Source organism: Diadema antillarum, unplaced genomic scaffold, assembly GCF_040938485.1.
Source record: "Diadema antillarum isolate AM-2024a unplaced genomic scaffold, OU_Dant_1.0 scf00000137, whole genome shotgun sequence".
In the NCBI taxonomy this organism is placed as follows: domain Eukaryota; kingdom Metazoa; phylum Echinodermata; class Echinoidea; order Diadematoida; family Diadematidae; genus Diadema; species Diadema antillarum.
Window position 1 is genome coordinate 1564315 of NW_027271026.1, and position 17224 is coordinate 1581538.

The 17224-nt window shown below is 35.9% G+C and overlaps 1 long non-coding RNA gene across 1 annotated transcript; it reads left to right on the top strand.

Moving 5' to 3' along the window:
- The first annotated feature begins 2636 nt into the window (after positions 1 to 2636).
- Positions 2637 to 14699, top strand: LOC139721057 (uncharacterized). The gene is made up of 3 exons (XR_011710202.1): positions 2637 to 4938; positions 5592 to 5722; positions 6757 to 14699. It is a non-coding gene; the product is annotated as an uncharacterized lncRNA (long non-coding RNA).
- The last annotated feature ends 2525 nt before the right edge of the window (positions 14700 to 17224 follow it).

Genomic DNA, 17224 nt, shown 5'->3' on the forward strand with positions numbered 1-17224 from the left:
GAGAGTTGAAGGTCATTACAAGGTTAAAGGTCACAGACATGGGTTACCAAACTTTGAGAGTTAGAATTTTTTCTATTCTGTGCAAACGGACAAGAGACATTTTGGCAATTGTCTTGTTTATAAAGGAAATGTTTCCTTCTTCAAGTTGTTTACGAGGGTTTTAATGTACTCTAAGGACACAAGTGCAAGTTTTGCAGTGGGTGATGACAAATGGAATATAGCACACATTGACATCACTTAAGTGGTGTACACTGTGTTGTGTGTAGGCCCTACACCAGTTGTGCTTGTTTTCATCAATTTTTTATAGCCTACTGCCAAACTACACTACTGTTGTATGGTTGATTCAAATTACTGGCAATGTGTACTGACTTGAGATTACAAAATCCCTTGTTTATAGGGTTAGTATTGCTGTAAAGGAATAGGGAAGACTGGGGTCAAGTGGGACAAAGGGTGAAGTGGGAGACTTGTGTAGCTCTAAAACCATTTGGCTAATTAAAAATTATGTCATATTAATTAGTAAAAAGGTGTGTGTAAGCACAATTCAGAAATATGCCAAGAGTTTGTTCACATTCCTGCTGATATGAGTAGTACAATCCAAATGTATCAGCACACTGCTTCCTAGTTTGCTGTGTGTCACTTTGGATTGTTCAGATCCGTGAAGACTACTGTAGCACTCACAATAGATGCATTGTAAGATGGAATATACTTGCCTTTGCCATTATACCAATACCTTTTCCATTGAGACCAATTACCTTTGCCATTGATACGAATTACCTTTGCCATTGAATTGATACCAGTAACCTCTGCCATTAAATTGATACCAATTACCTTTGTCGTTGATACCAATACCTTTGCCATTGGTACCAAAAACTTTGATTGAATTGTTAAGATTGTGACAAAAGGACCTTATTTTTACTTTATCATTTTGCATAAAAAAGTACTTTGACTTTGTCATGAAATTGGCACTTTGTTTAAGGCCTGTCCTTAGTATTCATAAATTCCATCAAGGTAGCATGTCACCATTCCAGTCTATTCATATATTATTTGAATGTTTATATCTTAAACAACTGTGAGGGGGATGAAAAACAAAAATGTGTTTACGGGGTTAGATTTTGCAATTTTATATAACAAATAATTTTTGCTGGCATTTCCAACAAAAATAATGAAAGCTTCTCTTTGCCATAAAATCAGTTCGCTTGCATGGAATGCGTTGAAAATTACAGAATATAGTCTTCATGTAACTTATGATATTCAGTTGGTAAATTTGTAAATAAGTGCATTGATGTCTTTAAAATATTTTTAAAATACCGTTGAGAGAGGGCGCTAGGGTCTGGAAGACAAACTGTTTCAGTACCTCTCAATTATTTATTTCTGCATGAATCATGTTCTAATGTGGTACGGTTCCATGACATTTGCTCTCGCAACAGTAGCTCCGGTCTACTTTTGCCATGATAACCCTAAACCTAACGCTAACTGTAATGCTAACCCTAATCCTAAACTTTGCATTGTTCTGAACAAAAAATGAAATCATGTCCTTGACCTTACCCTTTAATGTTTCGAGATATGTAGACTGGAGCAAATGTCGTGTCACCCTTGGTACATTGGTATACATGATCATGGTCATTATATCAAGTGTGCTGATGAGGATGAGGAAAAATAGTCATGTTGAGGTCATGTGTTCCCAATTATTTGTTTATTGCTATGTCAATTTTGTTCACAATTGATGAGAGTGATGAAGTCCACATTTAGTGTCCTGCCAGTCAGAAGTCAAATTTATCTATTTTTTTATTTTTGCATCAGATATATGTCAAAACTTTATGCATCTTTTGGTAATACTACATGATTGGAAGACAGCAAGTGTTATTGCGTAAGAAAGTCTCGGAAAATTATGCTTCCCTCAGGTCACAAAAGGAAGTAACTTCGAAAGCTAACTTTGAGTGAATGAAGAAAATGATATTAGTTTTTCCGCTCTAATATAATGGCTACCCCTCCCGGTTATATTATAAAAAAAAAAAAAGAAATGAAGAGCAGATATCATCAGTTTGATTTTGCCACCATAATTTCGTTACCCATAGTGACCTCTTAGTAATAGTGCAGTCAAACTTGAAAATTTCAGAGTTTTAGATCGTAGGGCAGCATAATTTTCCCCTGACTTTGGGAGGCAGGATCAGAAACCACAATATAATTTCAACAAAGCTTATGTTCTTTTTGTTTTCTTTCTTTACAGGTCTGTGAAACCCCTGGATAAGAAAACAGGATACAGGTGAAACCCCTGTAAAACAAAACAGGATACAGGTGAAACCCCTGTAAAACAAAACCGGTGAACAGGTGAAACCCCTGACAGGTGAACAGGTGAAACCCCTGACAAACGAGAAAACAGGTGAACAGGTGAAACCCCTGACAAACGAGAAAACAGGTGAACAGGTGAAACCCCTGACAAACGAGAAAACAGGTGAACAGGTGAAACCCCTGAAAAAACAAGAAAACCGGAGAACAGGTGAAACCCCTGTGTATATAACAAGAAAACCGGAGAACAGGTGAAACCCCTGTGTATATAACAAGAAAACCGGAGAACAGGTGAAACCCCTGTGTATATAACAAGAAAACCGGAGAACAGGTGAAACCCCTGTGTATATAACAAGAAAACCGGAGAACAGGTGAAACCCCTGTGTATATAACAAGAAAACCGGAGAACAGGTGAAACCCCTGTGTATATAACAAGAAAACCGGAGAACAGGTGAAACCCCTGTATATAACAAGAAAACCGGAGAACAGGTGAAACCCCTGTATATAACAAGAAAATTGGAAAGTATATATAACAAGAAAATTGGAAAGTATATATAACAAGAAAACCGGAGAACAGGTGAAACCCCTGTATATAACAAGAAAACCGGAGAACAGGTGAAACCCCTGTATATAACAAGAAAATTGGAAAGTATATAAACGAGAGAACAGGTGAAACCCCTGAAAAAACAAGAAAACTGGAGAACAGGTGAAACCCCTGTGTATAACAAGAAAACCGGAGAACAGGTGAAACCCCTGTATATAACAAGAAAATTGGAAAGTATACATACAATCAAGAAAACAAGAAACGAGTGAAACCCCTGTATATAAACTGGAACAGAAGCGCAGAGAGTCATAATAAATAAATGCAAAGAGTGATAGTACACAAAAAGTGCAACCAGTGATTTAACTGAATAAGTAGAAGGGGTGGAATTGCAGAATAAGTGTTAAGAGTAATATTGGAGATTAAATACAAAGAGTGATATTACACTAAAAAGAGGAAAGAGTGATATTAGGGAGAAACAGAGATCTGAAAGTATGAGTACTAAAAAACATTGTCATTTGTGAATTTGTCTTGGGATATAAATTGTGATAGAGAAAAAACGGGCTTGATTAGAGTAAATACAATCTTATAAAATTGCTATTACATACTTTAGAAATAGGCAAATTTGTAAAAAAAAGGGAACCAACCTGGGATATTTAAAGTTGCACAAATAGAAGACTGTGATTACAAAGATAAAACTCTATCTGCTCTAACTGAATTTGAATCTTCAGCAAACCTGAATCTTTGATCCTACTCATCTTGAAAGAACTTGAAATAATTTCAAAGAGAATCAGAGAGAGAGAGTCTCAGAATCAGAGGCAGAAAGAGTCGGAATCAAAGACAGAAAGAGTTAGAATCAAAGAGAGAAAGAGTAATAAGAGAGGAAGAGTCAGAATTGAGGAGAAAAAGAGTCGAAATCTAACAAAAGAGTTTTAAGGAGTGTTGAATAAAGAGTGCATTCTGTAAAGGAGGTGAAAACTATAAAGCAATCAGAATTGAAGAGAATCATAATTGAAAGAGAATTCTCTTACAGGAGGCGAGAAGTTTGCTGAAAATTTAAAAATAGAAATATAGTCTTGCATCACTTCAGAAACGGTGTCTTGAGTGGGGAATTTACGGTAAAAGAGAATTGAAGAGCGCCATCTTAAGACAAAAGCATTATATGTGATAAACGTTATTGCGGTAGACAATACAAGTCTTCTTCTGGTGGCAAGATAGGTGTACACAAAGATAAGCAAAGGTGCGAGTGCTATAATCGCATTCCTGAAATTGCCGCAGTAGCCATTACTAGCAGGTAATAGACAAAGAGCGCCACCTGTTGGTAGAAAACAATTAAGAATACACACATTGCACAAAATAATTTTTCTTGGCAGACAAAAAGCGACACCTGTTGGTAGTAACTAATTAAACAACACACCTTGTACAAATAATTTTTCTCGGTAGATAAGAAGCGCCACCTGTTGGTAGAAACATTATAAGGACTGGTGTCACAGCCTCATTGCAAGTACATTGTACAGTGTAATACAGTTCACGTATATATTAGCTTTCAAGGCAATACAATTCTACAATTTTGTTGTCAATTGCAATACAGAGTACCAGGGGTAGACCTGATTCATATAAGTATAGTGATTCAAGGAATATATTGATTGAACAGTACATTTATTTGGTAATAGGTACCTACTTTCAAAGCCCTGTAGTTTGACAATGGAAGCAAGTGAATTCAAGAATGTTATTGGTGATATCCTAGATATCCTCCATAGTTGTGACTTGAGAAATCTAGAGGTCAGTGAATGTGATGCATGTTGTAATGTGATCAATGAAAATGAAAGCAGAGTACCATGTGAGGATTGTGGCAAGCAGTTTCATGTGATGTGTACAGGAACTATTTCTGAGGCTAGACTGTGTGATGCAAGGTTGATTTGGATATGTTCAGCATGTGGAAGCAATAATATTGCCCATCGCATCTTTGACAAAATTGGCATTCCCTGTCATTTCAACAGATACGAGCTTCTCAAAGACATTGGTGATGAAGATTCTGGTGCTGATGTTTCACATTCATCATGCAAGAGCTGCAACCAGAGAAGGAAACCAAGCAAGAGACTGAAAAAGAGGTACCGGTATGTGAAAAGAAAGGACAATGGAATTCTAGAAATGACAAATGTGTGTGTGCAGAAAAGAGCAGATTGTGAGAGAGATGAATCAGATTCGACTTTCATGACAAATCTGACCAAGAGCCAATTTCAGCCATTAGAAACTGCAGTGGATGATGGTTGGATAACTGTGAAATCAAGGAAGACAAAAGTGACTACATCCCAAACAATGACTGACAATCCCAAGACCAAGACCTTTAACAAGAGCTCAGTGAGATCAGTAAATGGTGTGCCTCTCCAACCTGGTGTGACCTACATTGGCAAAGCAATGAAAGCCTACTATCTTGAAAAACAGAAAAGAGCCAAGACCAGCAAGGGCAAGAAATCAAATGCAGAAACAAAGCAAAAAGAACCTGGTAAACTCGTGAAGCAAAATGTGAATGCAAACTTGGACACAGAACGAAATGATAGTCTGCAGGTATATACTGAATCTGTATTGAATGTATATTCAAAGTGTGTTCAGTCACCTCATGTGATGGCAAAATACACTGAGCAGATCTATGCAAAAACACAGAGAAGTTGGGCTGATGTGGCTAAAAGCACTCCGAATATGAGTAATGAATGTTGCGTACCGAATGGTGATCAGACTACATGTGCCTCTGTCCCTTCCACAGACATTGAAAAAGAAGTTTGGAATGTGAACAGGCTCTATGGAGGTGGAAATGCACGGCAACCAAGAAAGAAAGGTCGTTTCACCAAGATCAACAGACAAAGTGTGCTACCGGAAAAAAATGCTGACTCACAGGTGCGTAATAATGGAAAGGTCAAACCTGACATTCCTGAAGGAGAACATGTAGCAAAGAATGAAAAGTTGTGTAAGAATGAAACATCTGACCATGAGGACAGTAATTCCACAAGTAGAGACAACACAAGCTCGAATGATATCTCCAAAGTGAAACGTGACAGAATGCACAATGTGCATGAACTGAACCCATGTTACAGTGAAAGAAAAGATGTTGAAAGTGACAGACAAATATCAGTGAAGGAATTGTTCCCTGTGAATTCTTGTACAGATGTAAGTGTTCACTCTCCATGTCAGAGACCTGTTTCAGCTACACAGTGTGCTGAAGTTTGTAATGAATCAATATTCTTGCCTGAAAGTGAAAAAACTACTAATCCATCTGACTGCATAGTAATGAATGATGATTCTGCGAAAAGTGCTGACCACCACAATTCATATGATGTACAGGAATCAATAGTACATGTATTAGATGATGAACCAGCTGCAAGTGATTTAGAGACTGAAGAACGCGTCTGTAAGCATGTTTCACTCTCAAGTTCTGAATGTGGTAGAAGGCAATCATATCCTATGACCAAAACAATCGCACAAGGAAATTTTAATCAAGGTGATCAACGATTTGGTTACACTGCTGGCAAACAATGTGCATGTAATTCCCTTGTGGCAGTTCTCTACACCCAAACCAAGAATGGAATCGAAATGAGATCTCGTGATCTTGATCAGATTCTGACACTTGGGAATGAGTTGTATTATTACATAAAGAAGGATTCACCACTGAATGAAGAGCTTGTAATGATAGATGAATTACCCAAGGAACTTCATATTCTGGATGAAAAATTTCAAATAACCTATGCTGAATCAAAATATGGAGTGTTGGATGGAAATCAAAACAATTTGTCAAATTTTGGTGCTTTGTCATTGAGCCAAGCCTTAGAACAAGAACTATGCAGATATGATGCATGTCTTATGAATTTTGCTGAGAGTACATTTGCAATCATTACACATGACAATGGTTATTATGTATTTGATTCTCATTCCAGAAGTCATGATGGGTACTTGGTACAAGATGGATGCAGTGTCTTGCTTAGCATTTCATCATGGCAAGGTATACAGGTACACTGTTTGAATTTGGCAAAATCAATGGCATGTGATTTACGTACTACTCAGTTTGAACTAACCGGTCTGGCATTAGAATCCAATTCTAAGAAAAATGCATTGACAACTAGTGGCTCCAAGAGATCAAACTCAGTAAATACTGCATGGAGGAATACAAATGATCAAAATAGCAACATTTCAAAACATTGTGATCATGTTAAAGGAACTAACAGTGATAGCTGTAAGACTCAAAATGAAACAAAGAAAAACAGAGTAAATGTAAACAGTGATGGCTATGGGAATGAGAATGAAGTTGAATTTGTTTCAGTTGAAAAGACAACAGAAAGAAGAGATCGAAATTTCAAATTTGTGCCGATTACATACGTAGACAAACAGTCTTTGTGCAATAAATTGAATTTCAGTTACAGTGGTACTGCCAATGAATCAATGGAGGATAGAAATGAAAGTTTGTATATTGGGAAACCTGTAAATATCAAGAGAGTTATGGGTGATGGCAACTGCTTTTACAGAAGTATTGCTCATGTAGTTACTGGCAGCGAAAGAAACCATTTCATTCTCAGGAAATCCAATGTGGCACATTTACTGGAAACGGGTGATTTATTTAAAAATGTGATAGACACAGTGAAATATCAGAGTGTCAGGGACTTTGTTCTTCAAGAGAAATTGATGGATTTAGGAACATGGGCTGGTCACACTGATATTAGCTCAATGGCACATATGCTAGATCGTGATATATATGTGTATGATGATCGAACAGAAAATTGGCAAATACTGTCTGCAAGGAAACCTGGATACTACAACAAAGTAACAACTGAGAGAGCCATATATATTCTGTTCACTGGAGGCAATCATTTTGACGCAGTGGAAAGTGTAACTACTGTTCTGTCTAGTACTTTGAATGGGAAATTACCTGTATTCCATGTGAATTCAGATAGAAGTGTAGAAAATAAGAAGGAAAGTCATGATTTATCATGTGAGATTACTAAAACCCTAACATTAAAGAAATGTAGTGTTAGAATGAGGAAAATGACACAAAAACAAATAATGGTATCAAACCTGCAAGAGACACAAATTCCATTGCAAAACACATGTGATGAGACAGTAAATGCGGACATTGATGCATCTGAGGTGAGACAAGTGGGAGAAATAAAAAAGATTGATCTCATGTACAGACCTGTGAATAAATCTGATAGAGAGAAGCTTTGTTGCAAATTAGGTATAAAGGTTAATGACAAATGTAGCAGTAATGATATGCAAAAAGATATGGTAGAAAGGGATGATATTACTATCCTGTCACAACCATTGACTATCTATAGAATTACTGGTGATGGAAATTGCTTTTACAGAGCTATATCATATGTTATATGTGGCAAGGAAGATTCTCACCGTGATGTTCGAAAAGCAATAGTTAAACATATTTTACAAAACAAGGAAGATTATGTAAGTCTTTTAAGATCAGGATACACAGATATTGTAAAATACATTGGAAAGGAAAGAGTATTCAACAATGGCACATGGGCTACAGAATTGGAAATAATGGCCTTATCAAATTTGCTAGATACTGATATATATATATATGAAAATAATGGTTCAAAATGGAAATTATTTGGTGCGAGCAAACTTCAGTTTGGAATTATTACATCACAAAAAGGTATTTACTTGCAACACACAAATGGCAATCATTACGATGTCGTAGAATCTGTATGTCCAACGATCCAAAAATCAGGTTCATGTCAAAAGCTGTCAAGATCACAAAATATTACTGATATGGAAACACCTGTGACAAGAAAGAGAAAACTCACAACAAAGAGGAAAGTTACAAAACCTGTCAGTGATTGTCAAATCAATGTATTGAACAATGAAGTATTAGAGGATGACATGGAACCTGCAGTTGAAATGAGTAGGCACACTGAAGAATCTGAAGAAGTTAAAACTACTATGCAGACTACAAAAAGGAAAAAACAAAGAAAAAAAAGGAATGCTAATGTTACCCGACAAAGAAATAGAGATCAAATGAGAGCACAGAGAGAAAAGAAAAAAAATGAGCAAAGGCAGTTAGAAACAGAATTTTTATCAGATGATCAGCCTTACCTATCCCGCAAACTTAAAAAAGCAGCTGCAAAGAAAGTAAAATATCAAACAGATGTAACTTATAGGTTAGAAAAGAACGAGGAAATTAAGAAGAGGCAAAAAGACAAGTACTCCTTGGATCCCACATTCAGAGAAAGGCTTAAGAAAATGAGGAAGGCTAGTTATCAAAGCAATGCTTTATTCCGAGAAAGGCTTAAGAAATTGAGGAGAGCTAGATATCAAAACAATGTTTTATTCCGAGAGAGGCTTAAGAAACTGAGGAATGCTAAATATCAAAGCAATGCTTTATTCCGAGAGAGGCTTAAGAAACTGAGCAAAGCTAAATATGAAAACAATGCTTTATTCAGAGAGAGGCTTAAGAAGCTGAGGAGAGCTAGATATCAAAACAATGGTTCATTTAGAGAGAGGCTTAAGAAACTGAGGAAAGCTAGATATCAAAACAATGCTTCATTTAGAGAGAGGCTTAAGAAACTGAGGAAAGCTAGATATCAAAACAATGCTTCATTTAGAGAGAGGCTTAAGAAACTGAGGAGAGCTAGATATCAAAACAATGCTTTATTCCGAGAAAGGCTTAAGAAACTGAGGAGAGCTAGATATCAAAACAATGCTTTATTCCGAGAGAGGCTTAAGAAACTGAGGAGAGCTAAATATCAAAACAATGCATCATTTAGAGAGAGGTGTAAGAAAATTATGAGAAAAGTTTCAAATATCAAGTACAAGACAAATTTTGTGTACAGACAGCAGGTTGCGTTGAGAAATGTGAAACAAAAAAAGCGAGAAAAAATGAATATGAGAAATTGTGATCATGTTTTGAAAAAATTTAGGGAAATAATTTCACACGGCCCTGAATATGTATGTTGTGTCTGTTTGAAATTATTATTCAGAAATCAAGTATTGAAGTGCACGAAGGCAAAATATAATGATTCAAAATGCTTAAAAGAGGAGTACTTGCATACATGCAGTGATGACTGTGATGTTGACTGTCAAATAGTAAATTCACCTAGAAATTCTTTATGGATTTGTTACACTTGCCACAGGAAATTATTAGCTGGTAATATGCCTTCTGAAGCTAGCAGAAATAACTTAGAATTACATGCTATTCCTGCCGAACTTGAAAATCTGAATCAGTTGGAAACACATTTGATTGCACTAAACATTCCATTTATGAAAATTTTGAACCTGCCAAAAGGAGGACAGTATGGAGTACATGGCCCAACAGTTTGTGTACCTTCACGCACAGATGAAACTGTAAAGATATTACCTCGACCAGAGACTGATGATCAATTAATTCGTGTAAAACTGAAGAGGAAACTGTCATATAAAGGACATTATGAATATCAGTTTGTCAAGAAAAAGAATGTGCTAGCTGCATTGGAATATTTGAGGAAAAATAATAAGTGGTATTCTGATATTGCTATAAATAATGAATGGAGCTCTGATTTATCAGAGAAAAATAGTCAAGCAGCTTGTGTTGAACCGCTGGATTCAAGTGAAATTAATGATGATGACGATGATGTAGAGGATGATCAAGTTGGACGGTTACAGGGAATTCAGTTAAACACATGTTTACAGAAGGTTGATATGAGGCAAGAAGTGCTTGATCAATTTTTCGATGATATTATATGTTGTGCACCTTGTGAAAAGAACAGTCCTGTATCACTGCTGATGGATGAGAGTAATGAGGCAAAATGTTTTCCTGCTCTATTTCCAACAGGCCAGCCAACATTTCATGATACTAGGTACATTGACATAACACTTGGTCGTTATTTACATAATCGTCTGATGCATGTAGACAACAGATTTGCAAAAAATACAGAATATATCTTCTATGCTCAGTGTATTTATGAACTGCAACAAATACTTTCTAATGTTTCTATAGCTGTCAGAAAAAGCTCAGAGGAAATAGATAATCCCACATCGATGCAGTCTTCAGATCTCAAAGATGCAAGAAAGGTTCGTGAGATACTGGATTCGAATAAAGGATACAAATTTCTGAAACAAATACGGGGAACACCTCCATACTGGCAATCTACACAGAAAGATGTATTAGCAATGGTTAGACAACTTGGAAAACCTACATGGTTTGCATCATTTTCCTCAGCTGAGATGAGATGGCCTGAAGTTATTAATACATTGCTACATCAACAAGGTGATAGAAGAAAAGCAAATGATCTAGATTGGACAGATAAGTGTAATTTATTAAAGTCAAATCCAGTGACAGTATCTCGTATGTTTGATAAACGCTTTCATGCATTTTTGAACAAAGTGATTCTTTCCGAGGCAGAACCTATTGGCAAGATAATTGACTACTTCTACAGAATTGAATTTCAACAAAGAGGATCTCCACACACACACTGTTTATTCTGGGTTGAAAATGCACCTAACTTGGGTATTGACCAAGATGAAACTGTCACAGATTTTGTTGATAAATACATATCCTGCAACATTCCATGTGAGGATGAAGATGAGGAACTATATGAAATAGTGAAGAATGTTCAGCTTCACTCAAAGAAACATTCAAAATCATGCAAGAAAAAGGGAACTTCTTGTAGATTTAATTTTCCAAGACCACCTTCTGAGAAAACATTTGTTGTGAAGCCTGATGATAATCCAGAAGTTACTGATGAAGCTCAAGATATTCTGTCTACAGTAAAGAATTCATCATGTATGGAAGGGAAATGTGATAATGCGAGACAGCTCTTTGAAGTTCTTGGCATGTCTCAAAAGGAATTTGAAGATGCCTATAATGCTGTAGCTACAAAAGAAGATATAGTCATGAGAAGAAATCCAAAAGATATATGGGTGAATCAATATAATCCATTCTTACTCAGAGCTTGGAATGCCAATATGGATTTGCAGTATATAACAAATGAGTATGCCTGCATTGTTTATGTTGTGTCATACATGTCAAAAGCAGAAAGAGAGATGAGTTTGCTCTTGAAAAATGCAGAAAGTGAAATGAAAGAGGGCAATGAAGATGCTCGAAAAAGTATGAAGGAAATAGGACATGTGTATATGCAAAACCGTGAAGTTTCAGCACAAGAAAGTGTGTATCGTGTTTGTAGCCTGAGATTGAAAGAATGCTCAAGAAAAGTAGAGTTTATACCTGTTGGACCAAACCCTGTAAGAATGAGTTTACCATTGAGTATTATTCAAAGCAGACGAGACGATGATGATAGGAGTCCATGGATGCCAAACAGAATTGATAAATATAAAGCCCGACCTGATAGTTTTGAATTTGAAAATATGTGTTTAGCCACATTTTGTTCAAAGTATAGACTGCTCAGTGAATCTGATATGAAGGGTAAGAAACAGAAACAGAATGTGTTCAAATTGAGAGATCAGCTGGGCTTTGTACAAAAACGATCAAGAACCAATGATGCTGTAGTGAGATATCCTCGTTTTTCACCGACTGTAAGCCCAGAGAAATATTATCAGAGTATATTGCAACTATATTTGCCATTCCGCACTGATAAACAGTTAAAACCTAATCAATTTTTGACATATCAGGAATTTTACGAAACTGGATCTGTACGAATGTATAATAAAAACCTGGAAAGTGTCAAAGTTATTGTCAATGAAAATCTCAGGCAGTTTCAAAAAAATGCTGATATAATTGATCAAGCACAAGAATATCTTGAGAAATTTGGTCCACAAGAAGATGCATGGGGATTACTCTGTCCAGAAACAGAAATTGAAAGACATGAAACAGCTAAAATCCATGAAGAAGTTGAAGATACTGACAATGAATTTAGAATCCCAGATCTTGAGTCTAAATCTCAGGAGAAAGAGTCATACGGCATAGAATTTCGCTCATGTAGCATTTCGAAAGAAGACAGTAATGTCTTATTAAGAACTATAAATAGCAAGCAGCAAAAAGTGTTCTACAAAATACGACAATGGTGTCTTGACAGAGTTAATGGAAAAGAACCTACACCATTTCAGATATTTGTGACAGGTGGTGCTGGAACAGGAAAAAGTCATCTTGTGAAATGCATATGTAATGAAGGGACAAGAATTCTTAGCAGAATGATGCATAATCCAGATGATATTTCAATTATGAAAGTAGCTCCAACTGGAATTGCAGCTTACAACATTGATGGTAGTACTATTCATAATGCTCTGTCCATACCCATTTCTGCTACACTGCCATACCAACCGCTTGGAGAAGAAAAGATAAGTCATCTACGTAATCAGCTGGGTCAACTGCAGATACTAATAATTGATGAAATATCAATGGTTGATCAGAAGCTATTGTGGTATATACATGGACGTTTAAGGCAAATAAAGCAGACACGTGATGATGCTCCATTTGGAAAGGTTTCAGTTATTGCAGTTGGAGATTTCTATCAGTTACCCCCAGTAAAAGGTACTCCTTTGTATAAAGATACACTGCAAAGTTCTTTATGGACAGACAACTTCTCTATAATTAACTTAGATGAAATAATGAGACAAAAGGATGATGCAAAGTTTGCTGTTCTTTTGAACAAATTAAGGATAAAAGAAAAGAAAGATGAATTATCTAGTGATGATATAGCAGTTCTTCAATCATGCCAAACTGGAGAACAATGTGAGGATGCATTGCATATATATTCTTCAAACAAACAAGTAAATGACTGGAATAAAATAATGCTTCACAAGAAATGCACAAATATCATCTGTATTGATGCAGAAGATTCTGAACTCAGTGATGAGGGTAAAAATAACACATGTGACAAACCACGGAGATGTACAAAAGCTTCTTTGCCAGCATATCTTTGGATTGCTGAAAATTCTAGAGTGATGCTTATCAAAAATGTGAATGTGAGCAAAGGTTTATCAAATGGCTGCATTGGCACTGTAACTGACATAGTAAGAGTAAATGAAAATGCACGACCTACAAGTGTGCTGGTAAAATTTGACAACGAAAGAGTAGGAACTCAGTCAATAGAAAGGCAACAGGAATCAATTGGAAAAAAATATACTAGGAAACAATTTCCCTTGAAATTAGCATACGCATGCACCATACATAAAGTACAAGGCATGACGATGGAAAAAGCTGTCGTTTCTCTGAAAAATATATTTTTGCCCGGACAAGCATATGTAGCTCTGAGCCGTGTTACATCATTATGTGGACTAACAATTGAAGATTTTGATCCAAAAGTTATGTATTGCAATCCAGTTGTTAAAGAAAGCTTGGAGAGCATGCCAACATTTGTTGATGAAAAGAACATTGACAAAGATGTCTCCATTGCAAGTATGAGTATAATGTTACATAACATTCAAGGTCTTAAAGCACATTTCAAAGATATGCAATCAAATTTCTTATTTGGAAATTCTGATATTATTTGTTTAACTGAAACTTGGCTTAATGATGACATTTTTGATGTGAATTTAGATCAGTTTAAAATGTACAATCAGCCTCGGTCAAAATCTTATTCAGATGAAAGTCCTTTATTTTCTGCACTGAAAAATCAAGCACATGGTGGAGTTGCAGTGTACAGTAAAATCAAATCTATTAGTAGGCTGGATTTACATGTCAATAATCTAGAATATATTACATTTGCTGTAACTTGTCCTTCATTTCTCATTTCAGTGATATATAGACCTCCTAGATATGACAAGAAACAATTTTGTGAGAAACTGAAGAGATTACTCATAGAATTGCAGCAAAGAAGTACAAAATGCATAGTTATTGGTGACTTCAATGAAAATCTGAGACAAGGTTCAAGTGATTCATGTGTGCATAAATTGATGTGTTCTTATGGATATCAACAACATGTACTTGACGCTACTACAGAAGGTGACACATTGATTGATCATGTATGTAGCATAGGTATTGATGCACTTCACACTGAAGTTATTCCACTCTACTACAGTTATCATGAGGCTATTAGAATTCAGTTTTAATGAATTTTCTTTTTATGAGTAACATTGTCTGTGTATTCAAAGTAATTTCACATACAATGTATACTCAAATCACTTAGAATGTATTTTCATTATATATATACAAATTGTATTTCATTTTGTAATACAGAATAAGGTAAACAGAACAATGTGAGATAAGTAGAGTATACAACAATAATGACAGCCAGACACGTTATCCATTGACATGTACGCTTGTCCATTACAATGTCTGCTACTAATAATATGCAATGACCAAAAGTGCAAAGAATTGAGGGATGCACTCAAAATATGCTTGTGAATATGAAACGAGACCTGAACAACGTAAGCAAGACTAGTGAACAGAAAATAGTAGCATTACAAGACAAAAAGTGACAAGACTAACTTCAAAACAACTGAATAGACAAGACATAATATGACAGAAACAATGATCTTTGATTTTTCTTGATTTATTCCTTTTTTGGTAATGCATGACAAGGTGAAAGAAAGAGACAACAATTGTAGCATTGCAGAAATGACTGATAGATACTCTAATCCTAAACTGAAATGTATTAAAACTAAATGAAACAGGTATAGAAATGAAATAGAACCGACAAAGAAGAGACATAACAACTGATGTAGAAAAGAAATATAACATTGCCCATAGAATTATTGTTTTCACTTTTTGAAACTTGATTTTCCATTATGATTTTTTCAAAAGTGTAATGTAGGCTCCTTTATTCATTCAGAAAATCAAATGCTTCTAAGGAAAAGCTTGTTTTATGGTATGATAAGTATAAAGAGCAGAAGAAAATCAATGGAAAGAAAGTAATGTAAAAAGAATTGTGTATCTTATGCAAAATCGTGATGTGCATTCACGTGTTGTAATGTACATTATTGAATACTTCATACATGTAAGACTGCCAATACACAGAGTGACACCTTTGACTGATCACGTATAACAAGATTTCAATCTATCATGTATGTGGTATATGTGTAGCACAGCTTTTGAATTACTTGATTGCTATGATTTAAATTAGTCTTTGCCAGCCATTGTAATGCAAGGAGCTGATGAAATAACACCTTAGTCTTGGACTATTGCATGTAATATTTTAATGGCTTTCCTTTGCCTGATGAAGGTTGAACTGGTCTGTGTTTGTGCCTGACATGTCCATGCTTTCATCCAACTGTCTTAAGAGGTAAGTTTTTCTTTTCTTCTGCTATCCCATTTATATAATATCTTGTAAGATAGGCACTATAACTTTTGTAAAAGACATGCTCTCAATGTTACTCAGTGTTCAGCTACTCATTGTAATTATCTCTATAGAATGTGTATTTTGGAGTTTTATGAAATGCAGTCCATTCAAAAATGTATGTACACCTGTACAGAATTGTTTTGAATTATTCAGTTTTTTTTTAATCTTTCTAGTCATGTTTCTTTTACTGTAAGTGCTTGTCAAAAAAATTTTTTCCATGAGATTCATTGGGGCGGCCACATATTACCGTCGCTTTTGCCATATTTTCTCAGATGTTGTGGCACCCTTGACTGATCTCCAGCTGAAGAATATGAAGTACTAGTGGTCAGCCACATGCCAGTCTGCGTTTGACCAAGTGAAGGCAATCCTGTCGAGTGGTCCTGTATTGGCAGCGCCGCACTTCAAGAAAGGCTTCAGCCTAGCTGTCGATGCCAGCGATGTCGAAGCAGGCGCCATGTTGATGCAAGCTGATGACGATGGAGTGGACAGACTAGTCTGCCACTTTTCAAAGAAGTTCAACGCCCACCAGCGGAAGTATTCTACCGTTGAGAAGGAGACCCTGAGCGTTAATTCTTTCGCTCAGCTATGTTGATGTATATGTGGGCAGCATAACTCAACCGGTTGTTGTATGGACTGACCACAACCCACTGACATTCGTCAACAGAATGAGAAACAAAAATCAGAGACTGATGCGATGGAGTTTAATCCTACAGGAGTATAACCTTGACATTAAGTACATTCGCGGAAAGGAAAACATTGTCACAGACACCCTTTCTCATGCTTAATTGAGACATCTCAATATTTTGTCTCGTTGCCAGATGCAACAATTGTGCAAGTGTATTTTATATTTGTAACACTTTCAACTGGTGTAATTTTGTTTTTGCAAGTACTCAGGACAGTGTGTACATCAATATGTATGTATGTTGCATACACTATAATTGTGATGCCAACAGCATGAATGGCACTTTGAGTGTGTAAATAACAATAATATGGAAGTATTTTCAGACATGTTTGTGTAAGTGCGGAAACACAGCAAGCTATATTTGTGCTTTAAAAAGTCACTTTCCAAAAGAAGACATTATGAAGGCTGTGTTAAGTTACGGTAGCCATCAATAGTTGTCAAGAATGTGAGTTGTTGGTAAAATAACTTCAAACAGGTAGTGTTGCTGTTTGTATAGAGAAT